We start from the raw sequence: 12,675 nt of genomic DNA, 5'->3' as shown, positions 1-12,675 counted from the left end.
CGAGAAGATGCTACGAGTCAACCTTGATTTACACTGATGTGGAGATGCCGGCTTTGGACTGGGGTGAGCACAGTACGAAGTCTTACACCACCAGGTTAAAGTCCAACAGGTTTGTTTCGAATCACTAGCTTTCGGAGCACTGCTCCTTCCTCGGGTGAATGAAGAGGTGGGTTCCAGAAACATATATATAGACAAAGTCAAATATGCAAGACGATACTTTGAATGCGAGTCTTTGCAGGTAATTAAGTCTTTACAGGTCCAGACGGAGGAACTGGAGAGAGGGATAATCACAGGTTAAAGATGTGTGAATTGTTTCAAGCTAGGACAGATGGTGGGGGTGAATGTAATGCGACATGAATGAAAGGTCCCGGTTGAGGCCGCACTCATGTGTGCGGAACTTGGCTATAAGTTTCTGCTGGGCGTTTCTGCGTTGTCGCATGTCCTGAAGGCTGCCTTGGAGAACGCTTACCCGAAGATCAGAGGCTGAATGCCCTTGACTGCTGAAGTGTTCCCCAACTGGAAGGGAACATTCCTGCCTGGCGATTGTCGCGCAATGTCCGTTCATCCATTGTCGCAGCGTCTGCATGGTCTCGCCAATGTACCACGTTTCAGGACATTCTTTCCTGCAGCGTATGAGGTAGGCAATGTTGGCCGAGTCACAGTATTCAAAGTTCAAAGATGGTTTATTTACACACAAGGGTTACTTCGACATGCAAGCACAATATACTATAAGTTAAACTACACCTATCAACTACAATAACCTATACTTAACCTCAGGCGACCGGTACTGTGCAAGTGGATAAGGCCTCTATCTTGATCTCACATGGCTGGTTTGAAGAAGTGGCTCTGTCTCTGCTGGGCTCATCCGTCAGGTAGCGATCGTTGGTCTTGAACTTGGCTGTCTGCTTGTTATGCAGCAGTTGGGCTGGCACAGGCCGAATTCAAAGAAGGCTGGCACAGGCCGGGTCCATAGAGGCAGAACACATGGCTGTGTCCCCTTTTATCCCTCTGGGATTTTGTGCTCTTTGGGGCGGTCCTTGATCTTGGACCCAATAGTTCGACAGGGCTCTGATCACTGCCTTCGATTTCAGCCAATAAAGGGGCGGGTGCCTTGGTGGCTGGGCGGGTCTTTAGCGGTCATTGACCTTGGCAGTTGGGCTCTCTGAGTAAAGGGAGTGGCGCCGAATCTGTCTGTGGCTGTACCGGTTTCTTGATTGGAGTCCTATTGTTCTGGAGAACAGGCCATTAAAATGCAAACAAGGGGGGTTTCGATCAGGTCTAGCTACCTGCGTTTCAAATACACAGAAGCTCTGTATCTGTCTGAGTCCTGGGTTGGCCATAATTCCCATGGGCCTTTGCAGGTGGCCATCTCAGGTGGCTACAGAGGTTGCGCGGTTGTTTGAAAGCAAGTAGTGAGGGTGGTGGGGATGACCTTGGCAAGATGTTCGTCTTCATCGATTACATGTTGAAGGCTGCAAAGAAGATGGCGTAGTTTCTCCGCTCCGGGGAAGTGCTGGTCGACGAAGGGTACTCTGTCGGTTGTGTCCCGTGTTTGTCTTCTGAGGAGGTCGGTGCGGTTTTTTGCTGTGGCACGTTGGAACTGTCGATCGATGAGTCGAGCGCCATATCCCGTTCATACGAGGGCATCCTTCAGCATCTGTAGAGGAAAAAGTGAAGTTATGTACTTTGGTGGGAAGAGTAAAGAAACAATATTATTTGAATGGAGAAGGACTGCAGAGAGCTGCAGCACAGAGGGATTTAGGGGACTTTGTACATAAATCACAAAAAGCTAGCATGGAAATTCAGCATATAATAGGGAAGGCAAATGGAATGTTGGCCTTTGTTTCAAAGGGAATGAAGTATAAAAATAGGAACTCTTGCTAAAACTATACGAGGCACTAGTTAGACCAGAGCTGGGATACTGTGAATAATTTTGGTCCCCTTATCCAGGGAAGGATTTGTTGGTATAGGAAACAGTCAAGAGAAGGTTCACCAGGTTTATCCCGGGTATGGAGGAATATTCTTATGAGGAGAGGTGAATAGATTGGGCCTGTACTCATTGGAGTTTAGAAGAAAGAGAGGTGACCTGTTTGAGACATACAGGATTCTCAGGGGGCTTGCCAGGCATATGGTTTTGTTTATTTTCACGTGTACCGAGGTACAGTGAAAAGTATTGTTCTGCGTGCAGCTCAACAGATCATTCCGTACATGAAAAGAAAGTACAAAGGGCAAACATAAAATACTCAATGTAAACAATATAAAAGAGAGGTGTTAGTGTTAGAATTAAGTTTTAAGAGATTAGTAAGGTTATAGGAGATGTCAGAAGGGGATCTGTGTGAGAGAGCTCGCAGTGAGTCGCTACGCTCTGGCGCCATCTTGCTTATGCAGAAGTAGATGCTGAGGTTGTTTCTCCTTGCGGGAGAGCCTAGGATCAGGGGTTATAATCACAGAGAAAGGGGTCGCCCATTTGACACAGATTTTAAAAAAATTTTTTTAGAGTAACCAATTCATTTTTTTTCCAATTAAGGGGCAATTTAGAGTGGCCAATCCACCTACCCTGCACATCTTTGGGTTGTGGGGGCGAAACCCACGCAGACATGGGGAGAATATGCAAACTCCACACAGACAGTGACCTAGAACATAGAACATAGAACGATACAGCGCAGTACAGGCCCTTCGGCCCACGATGTTGCACCAAAACAAAAGCCATCTAACCTACACTATGCCATTATCATCCATATGTTTATCCAATAAACTTTTAAATGCCCTCAATGTTGGCGAGTTCACTACTGTAGCAGGTAGGGCATTCCACGGCCTCACTACTCTTTGCGTAAAGAACCTACCTCTGACCTCTGTCCTATATCTATTACCCCTCAGTTTAAAGCTATGTCCCCTCGTGCCAGCCATTTCCATCTGCGGGAGAAGGCTCTCACTGTCCACCCTATCCAACCCCCTGATCATTTTGTATGCCTCTATTAAGTCTCCTCTTAACCTTCTTCTCTCCAACGAAAACAACCTCAAGTCCATCATCCTTTCCTCATAAGATTTTCCCTCCATACCAGGCAACATCCTGGTAAATCTCCTCTGCACCCGCTCCAAAGCCTCCACGTCCTTCCTATAATGCGGTGACCAGAACTGTACGCAATACTCCAAATGCGGCCGTACCAGAGTTCTGTACAGCTGCAACATGACCTCATGACTCCGGAACTCAATCCCTCTACCAATAAAGGCCAATATTCCATAGGCCTTCTTCACAACCCTATCAACCTGGGTGGCAACTTTCAGGGATCTATGTACATGGACACCTAGATCCCTCTGCTCATCCACACTTCCAAGAACTTTACCATTAGCCAAATATTCCGCATTCCAGCCGGGATCGAACCTGGGACCTCGGCGCCATGAGGCAGCAGGGCTAACCCTCTGCGCCACCATGCTGCCCCCATTTAAGACACAGATGAGGAAGAATTTCTTCTCTCAGATAGTAAATCTGCAGAATTTTAGAGAGCTTTAGAGACTGGGCCCTTAAGTATATTCAAGGCTGAGATGGACTTTGTTTTTATCAGTAAGGGAATCAAGCATTTTGGGGTCAAGGTGGGAAAGTGAAGTTCATCACATCAAATCAGTCATGATTTCGTTGAACGAGCAGACTCGATGGGCTGAATGGCCTGTAGAAGTGTTTTCAAGGACTGAGTATCGAGCTATCTATTACGTGGTGTTTCTCCCTCATGGTTTCAGTTCAGCTAAACACAAAAACCTGCAGAAACATCAACTCTGATTAAGACGGCTTTATTTCCAAGCTTGGTCAAAGTACGAGGGATAAATGCCAAAACCACTCTACTTTACACTGGTTCAAGTGCCACAATTATACAATTTTCCAAAAATCAATAGCCCGCCCCAGTTGGACTAGGTCCAATCCTTGGAGCTGCCAATTGTATCTTCACCAATGAAGTTTACTTTAAGCAGCATGATGACTGTGATCAGCTCATGATTTAACCCCAACAGAGGGTAGCAGTGGAAGGGTGTTTTTCCGAATGGAGGTCTGTAACTAGTGGTGTTCTGCAGGGATCAGTACTGGGACCTCTGCTTTTTGCAATATATATAAATGACTTGGAAAAAACCATAGCAGTTCTGATTAGCAAGTTTGCAGATGATACTAAGATTGCAGGAGTTGCGGATAGTGATGAAGATTGTCAGAGAATACAATAGGATATAGATAGGCTGCAAAATTGGGTGGCGAAATGGCAGATGGAATTTAACCCGGACAAATGTGAGGTGATGCATTTTGGTAGATCCAATTCAGTTGGGAGCTATAAAATAAATGGCAGAACCATCAGGATCATAGAGAGGCAAGGAGATCTGAGTGTGCAGGTCCACAGATCCTTAAAAGTGGCAGCAGAGGTGGAAATGGTGGTAAGGAAAGCATATGGCATGCTAGCCTTCATAGGACGAGATATCGAGTATAAAAGCTTGACAATTATGTTACAGTTACTTAAAATGTTGGTTAGGCCACATTTGGAGTACTGTGCCCAATTCTGGTCACCACACTACCAAAAGGACGTGGAGGCTTTGGAGAGAGATATGGCTGGTATGGAGGGTATTAGCTATGGGTAGAGGTTGAATAAACTGGGATTGTTCTCCCTCGAGATATGGAGGCTGAGGGCCGACCTGATGGAAGTTTATTAAATTATTAGGGGTATAGATATGATGCACAGTTTTCGGCTTTTTCCCAGGTCGGAATTGAAAATTACAAGGGGCATAAGTTTAAGGTGACTTGGGATAGGTTCAGTGGAGATGTGCGGAGGAGGTCTTTAAAAAAAACGGTGGTGGTGGCCTGGAATGCACTGCCAAGTGAAGTGATTGAGGCAGATACGTTAGCGACCTTTAAGACTTATCTGGATAGGCACATGAACAGACGGGGTTTAGAAGGATACAGGCGGTTCGTCTAGATAGGACACGTGATCGGTGCAGGCTTGGAGGGCCGAAGGTCCTGTTCCTGTGCTGTATTGTTCTTTGTTCTAACACCTGTTGTTTACCAGGATTCTTTATCCGTTATGTCTTGTTTTGCTCCCATTCCCATGGTGCTTATCTCAGCCAGTTCCTGCCCACCTCATTGTTCATCTGGGTGCTGGATGTTAAAGTTGGTTCCTCTTTGTAACATGGATTGTCTGAGACAGGATGTTGGGGCCACTGATAAGAACTGCTTACTGAGCTGACTGTGTTATTGCTGACCACACTATTTCTGTCTGATTCTGTTTGTCTTAAAAACGTGGGCAAGTTAGCTAGGTTAAATCCCATCATGCATTGTGGCCACTGCTTTTAGCAAGCGTTTAAATGCCTGTTACTGCTATGTTCTAAAAATACAGGGTTAATAATGAATACTGGGTATGCTTTCTACGATTAGTGTCAATCCTCAATAAAGTAACTTTTGTGGAGCTATTCTAGTGTTATCCTAGCTATCCGGTTTTAAGGGGTCCCATCTCAGGACACCCTCCTTCATGACCTATTTCTGCTTCTCCATCTTGTGGTCTTATAGTACTGGGGGTGTACCTACACCACGTGGACTGCACCGGTTCAAGAAGATGGCTCACCATCACCTTCTCAAGGGCAATTAGGGATGGATAACAAATGCTGGCCCAGCCAGCAATGTCCACATCCCAATGAATGAGTAATTTTATTTTAAAAAATAGATTTGTAGGAGTACTGCTTCCCAGGCCACATTCGTCCTTTGAAGAACTTGGGTAGGGGAGGTAGTTGGGGTTTATATGTTACAACATCAGTTTGAGATGGAGCTGCTGTCAATTTGGAAGTTTTAATTTAAATAGTGTAACACAGTAAATATTCACCTACAGACTCTGGATGTTTGTTAGTTATAACATCTGTTCTTTGCTGTCTGTGATGTTCTTTGATTTCTTAATGAGGATGGCTTTGAAGTGTAGTGTCTCACAAAGAACATCAAGCTATGCTTTGAACAAAGCAAATTTATTGACACTACAAGATAGACTCGTTCTCGCTTGCTAAGATATAAAATATTACAGATTGACTAACACGATGATACTAACTACAGAGCTCCTGATAACACGACTATTCATTATCTCGCCTAACAACCTACTCCCGAATCAAGAGTAACACGTGATCCACGTGTATGTGCTTGATCACCATCTAGTGGTTGGATGTAGTTACAGTAAATTGTTAACCCTTCATTATTCTTACAATACACATACTGTCATAGTGTCTCCCTCTGTTTTAAAAGGTCAACATTTAGCTACATATCTGGCACTTAAGAATTTATCTGGAATCGTTGACATTTCATGTTATTTTAACTTAGAGCAGATTTAGCTGGTTTAGCACACTGGGCTAAATAGCTGGCTTTTAAAGCAGACCCAGGCAGGCCAGCAGCACAGTTCAATTCCCATACCAGCCTCCCCGAACAGGTGGCGACTAGGGGCTTTTCACAGTGACTTCATTTGAAGCCTACTTGTGACAAGTGATTTTCATTTTAAATCACTCTCTTAAATGTATGAAAAATATACAGGAATCATCATATCTTACCTTGTAAATATCCAACCAGTTTACAGAGTAATACAGCAACTAGCCTGGGTAACCATTCAAAATTACTTTCATTTTCACTGTAATATTGGGTTTAGGGTCATAATCTGTGTCACCCAGTTATTAGAAAATACTGTACTACTAGCAATGAATTAGACAGCCTGTCAGAATAACGTCTGCTGAATTTCCTTTCTGGGGGATTAAAGCAAGTGACTAAATCAAAGTACCTATTTAATTACTGACGTGCGTGGATCCGTTATAATGTGTAGCTGCAACAGCCCCAGTATTTCTATTTTTACTTCATCACATAAATGTTGCAGTGTTGTACAGTTGAATTGAGTTATCTCTGTCAACTTTGCCACTTCAGTTTTACCAAGACTGGCTAGCTGTCAATTTGTCTGCTGTGCATAATTACTTCATATCTATTATACCCAAGATTCCACGCATAAAGAAATTTTTGCCTTTCCAACCAGCGTATTTTCTGACATAGCCAGCATTCCCATTCAATTAAATCAATCTTGGTTTCCACAAAATAATTTGACACTGTTTTGGATTTTTGGCATTGTCAAGAAGAGAAGTTTTGGCTCTGTGGTTCAGCTAAAACAGTACAGTATTAGGTTGCACTGTTTCCATAAATTATTTATTTGATTTGTTGTCGTGGTATTCACATCAAGTTTGGAGGTCCAATTCAAGCAGGTGTTTTTAAAACCCAATTTTATGCCTGGGGTTGAATTAGCATTTAAAACAAGACAACATCTGTGTATTTAAATCGGCACCACAATGTCACAATGCAAGCACCACAAAACTGTTGAACATTTGGGTGTAATTAAAAGGATTATATTATGAAAAGCAGGAAGACAATCAATTCAGTGGGTAAAAACCATTCCCTCTCTTTTCCACAGTACTCTGCGCATTAGACATTGACAGATGGTCATGTTCAGACTGAGGCCTATGACCTGCTGGTCGGGTTTCCAGGAGCTGAGGTTCAATGTATGCGTCTGCAAATCAGTTTGCTCCGACATTCACACTGATGCCAAGAAAAATATTTCACAATCATAGAAATCTGCAATGCAACTTGTCAATTTAGTTCCATTTGTATTTGGCAAAGAGAGCCTACAGATGTAAATGTCCCACATGTTGTGGTGCGGAGTCTTTGATCCATGCAATTCAAGATCACCTGAATTCTTCTATAAACGTGCATCATTGTAATGGCATTTGTACAGCATTTGACATTATTCTAATATAGAAGTTCCAAGAAATTATTGGCAGAATTAGTTGTGCTCATTTTTAATTCTACCCCATTTCCTTGGTGTCAGGTTACCATAGCTCCGATCTTCCCATTAAATTCAATTGTGAATTTTCAGAATTAATTTACATTTTCCCAACCCACTTAGACTCAAAAACAATAGCTGGGTGCCCATCTACTTTTTACCTAACAATATACCTAATTTACACACATATCCAACTGTGTTGGCAACACAAAGTGCCTAAATAACACAAATTACTGCAGCAAAAAGTAGCATTGTGTCAATTTATGAAGCTAATCTGAATGAAACTTAACATGCAACACAAAAAAATGTCTTCTGAAATCTATTTAATATTAAACAGAATATTATACCAGGGTTCCTGACTCTTCCGAATAAGCCATTGAAGTCCAGCTGATGTCTAACAAATATGCAATATATGTCACTGGAAGTCACCAAGTGCTGATAGCATAGGGTCCCACAGGAAAGAATGTTAAGTTTTAAAATTATAAATAATGCCATTTGTAACTTTTTTGTTCAAAAATAACAACCTGTTTTGTCATTCTCACACAGCAGCAGAGCATCATTCCTAATAATCTGAGATGAGCCCTTAATGCATGGTTAATATTTACTTTTCCATAAATGTCTTTGAGGTTCTTATTTTCCCTCGTTTAGTCATGGACTTTCGTATTATTTTCTTTCATTGTTTTACCTTCTGTTCACTTCATAAAGCATTCCTTTTCCACCAGTAGAAGCCATCTTTCTAGTTAGCAACATCTTAAAAATTGTTTTCAGTGGGGAACAGAATACGTCTGGGGCATTGACTTTGGGCAAATCTCAAGATGGTTTAAAATCATTTATTTTCTTTCCCCCTTTTTGTCAACACTACATTTTAAACCCAATAAAATATAACTTTTTGGAAATTAATAGATTATATAAGGTTAAATGGGAATGAGGGGCGCGATTCTCCGACCCCCCACCAGGTCGGAGAATCGCCGGGGGCTGGTGTGAATTCCGCCGTGTCCCGAATTCTCTGCCACCAGAGATTCGGCGGTGGGCTGTAATCACGCCGTGCCGGTCGGCGGGCCCACCCCCGGCGATTCTCCGGCCGGCGATGGGCCGAAGTCCCGCCGCTGTCAACCCTCGCCCACCGGCGTGGATTAAACCTCCTTTTGAACGGCGGGTCAAAGCGGCGCGAGCAGGCTCTGGTGTCCTGGGGGCGGGGGGGGGCCACGGGGCGATCTGGCCCCAGGGGATGCCCCCACGGTGGCCTGGCCCGCGATCAGGGCCCACTGATCCATGGGCGGGCCTGTGCCTTGGGGGCACTTTTTCTTCCGCCTTCGCCATGGTCTTCACTATAGAACATACAGTGCAGAAGGAGGCCATTCGGCCCATCAAGTCTGCATCGACCCATTTAAGCCCTCACTTCCACCCTATCCCCGGAACCCAATAACCCCTCCTAACCTTTTTGGTCACTAAGGGCAATTTATCATGGCCAATCCACCTAACCTGCACATCTTTGGACTGTGGGAGAAAACAGGAGCACCCAGAGGAAACCCACACAGACACAGGGAGAACGTGCAGACTCCACACAGACAGTGACCCAGCAGGGAATCGAACCTGGGACCCTGGCGCTGTGAAGCCACAGTGCTATCCACTTGTGCTACCGTGCTGCCCGCGGTAATCTGACTATGGCGGAGGCGGAAGAGACCCCCTCCCCAGCGCATGCACAGGGATGCCGTGAGCGGCCGCTGACGCTCCCGTGCACGAGTCGCCCGGCGAAGACCTTTTGGCGCTGGCTGGCGTGGCGCCAAAGGCCTATCCCGCCAGCCGGCGGAGCAGAAACCACTCCGGCGCGGGCCTAGCCCCTCAAGGTGAGGGCTTGGCGCTTAAAGGTGCTGAGAATTCCGCACCTTTGGGGCGGCCTGACGCTACATTACGCCAGAACCCCCGCCCGTCGGGTAGGGGAGAATCCCTCCCAAGGTTTCTAATTGGAGCACATTAGACAAAAATATATGATTTTGATAAGTTCGCACAATGATATTTAGTAATCATTCTACATACTTTCAAGTGTTCAGTGGTTTTAATGTAAGAAATATATCAGGAGAAAAAAAACAACTCTAATAGCACCTACTAATATGATGGAATGTTGAATAAGTCATCATATATCTGTCCAATAAAGGGATTTTGCAGCAGAAGTATAATTAATTAGTTTTTAAAAATTCCTTCCATAATTTTTGTAAACCCTCCTCAGGCATTCAGGTCAATTTGGTAAATCTGTTGTTTCTGTCTGCTGAACCTGTGAGCAGAATGGACAAAAGCAGACAAACATCTGTGACCAACGGAACAAGGTTTTCCCTCAGGTAGTAAACACCATTGCTGCGTTGCTTCTGATTTTTTGTGGCGTAATCCAATTACAAACCCTGGAAATGTTAAAGCAAGCTTGCAAAAGTGAAAGACAGAATTATTTCCAGTGTCCTTCACTGATCTCACCGTTGCAGGTATTTCCATATCAATCAGGAGCTGCTTGAGTAACTTGAGGTAATCTGCCTCAGCACCACAGGCCTGAGTAAGCGGAACAAAGTTAGAATTCTCTCACTATCCAAAATATAGGACAGGATCAGATCCATTTGTGCTACTTGCACCGTGCCCGCCCTTTACACTGCCCCACCAAATATGATACTGTCTTTAAGTAGATAGAATTATATATATTTGCGAATGTTGGCTGAATAGTAATAAAAACCCTCACAGTTGAATCAAGACTGGTCAGGAAATTGTTAGGATAAATAATTCGCAAGACTTTCTTAAACAAAATTTATTAAGCAGTGAATGGTTAAGTGAACTGGATTAGACACCAGGCCCCTGAGTATTAACCTTAACTGGGACACTGGTGCTAGTTTTCTGTCAGATTGTACACACAATTTTGACAGGACAGGTGATGAAACATTTTTCCAAAAAAAGATTGAGGCAAAGGCAATTTAAAAACATGTCTGTTAAGCTTTGAAAGAGCTGCCAATCAAACATAGATGTTGGTGCTTGAATTGAAAGTCTTGACCCTCAGTCAGCTGCTATATGGAATGAGATGGATTTTCCTTTTCAGTATTGGGCATAAGCACATATCACAATTTGATGGAAACGGCACACAATTTTCCTCTCATCTAATTTGTGGGGGTAGAAGAGAATATTGTCAAATTTGTTCCTTCGTTTTGGTAAGTGCTTATACCCTCCCCCACCACCACCCAAGCGTTTGCTGTAAGTGCAAGAAAAAAATCCACCTGTGTCCATCTCCAACTGAGATTTTAAGGCCAACGAGAACTCATTTCTGGATATCCCACATGAGCAATTAGGTGGAAATCAGACTCTGTCGCCTCAGGAACTTTGGGGGCTATTTTTCCATCCAACATCTCGATGAGCGAGGGAACCTAACAGCAGACCACGGAGGTTAAGTTGAGTACATCAACACACGCATGAATGTTCATTCTGTGTTTGAAATGTTAAAGGACAACTGTGATGAATCAAAAGTTTTTTAAAATAAATTTAGAGTACCCAATTATTTTTTTTTCCCCCAATTATGCGGCAATTTAGCGTGGCCAATCCACCTAACCTGCAAATCTTTGGATCGTGGGGATGAAACCCACGCAGACAAGGGGAGAATGTGCAACCTCCACATGGACAGCGACCCAGGGCTGGGATTCAAACCCGGGTCCTCAGTGTCATAGGCAGCAGAGCTAACCACCGTGCCACGTGCTGTCCCTATGAATCGAAGGTTGAAGAACCTGAGGTGACTGGAGAGACCATTGCAGGAGAATAGTTCACATCAAGGTGGGACAAGGACCATGCGAGCAGAGAGGGAAATAAAGAATGATCTGGTCAGCTACAGAATCAGGCATAAGCTGCAAGATCTCTGAAGCTTGCATGTCCAGCCTATAACTTGATTCACCGGATACCCCAAAATCATTTCTATCTCTCTTGAAGATACTCATCGACTGAACATAGCTCACTGATGTAGATTTCCAAATATTCACAGCCGTTTCAGTGGTGAAAGTTCTCATCTCATCTCAATGGCTGAACCCTTAGCTTGATTCCATTCCTAGATCTAAACAACTCTCTAGCCAGAAGAAACAGCTTTTCAGCCTCTACCCTTTCAACTTTAAGAATGTTATACTTTTCTCTTCTCTTATCTTCTCCATTCTAGAGGACATGGGTCTAGTCTACTTAATCTCCCCTTATTAGGTAATCTCATCCAATGAACCATCCAAGATGTCCTTCCTTAGATGTGAAAATCAAAAAGGCAGAGCTCTACATATCTGCAGCAAGATTTCCTTATACTCCAACCTGCTTGTCATAAAGGACTATTTACCACACTAATTGTTTACTGAACCAGCATATCAACTTTGATTTGTGTACATAGCCCCCCAGAAATCAACATTTACTGGTCTCTCACCTTTAAATAAAAGTTTTCTCTGCTTCCATAAAAAGTAGATAATTTCATACTTATATTCTGTCTGCTGCCTTCTTGCCCCAATCACTATGTATCCTGTTTACATCCTTTTTAGTTTACTTTCCCGCTTAACTTTGAAACACTTGATCTCTTTTCACTTTAAACTGTGTACGTAACCGCAAGAACCCATTCGAGCTGTGTTGGTGTCAACCTCCCAGAAATAAATCTCATGACTTGCTTTCCAGCATTTCAAAGTTTGGTAATTCACCTTTTTCCTAGTTACACAAGGCCAATTTACAAAATAGTTTTGCTGTCTGACAGCACCATCTCCTGGCAGAAATTTAAGGTTAACAATCCATTCAACGTCTTCAGCTGACCGTGTGAATGGTTATGATGCCATCAGGAATGGATCTCTCGGGACTAACGTTCAGTATGTGGTCAATG

At 43.6% G+C, this 12,675-nt stretch overlaps 1 protein-coding gene across 2 annotated transcripts in view; it reads left to right on the top strand.

The window, feature by feature from the left end:
- Window positions 1–12,675, top strand: part of LOC140425027 (thiamine pyrophosphokinase 1-like) — a 555,937-nt gene that overhangs the window by 542,433 nt on the left and 829 nt on the right. The gene's annotated exons all lie outside the window — the stretch shown is intronic.

Source organism: Scyliorhinus torazame, chromosome 6 (genome assembly GCF_047496885.1).
Source record: "Scyliorhinus torazame isolate Kashiwa2021f chromosome 6, sScyTor2.1, whole genome shotgun sequence".
Lineage (NCBI taxonomy): Eukaryota > Metazoa > Chordata > Chondrichthyes > Carcharhiniformes > Scyliorhinidae > Scyliorhinus > Scyliorhinus torazame.
Note: the sequence above shows the minus strand (reverse complement) of the source record. Positions and strands in the feature narration are given on the sequence as shown.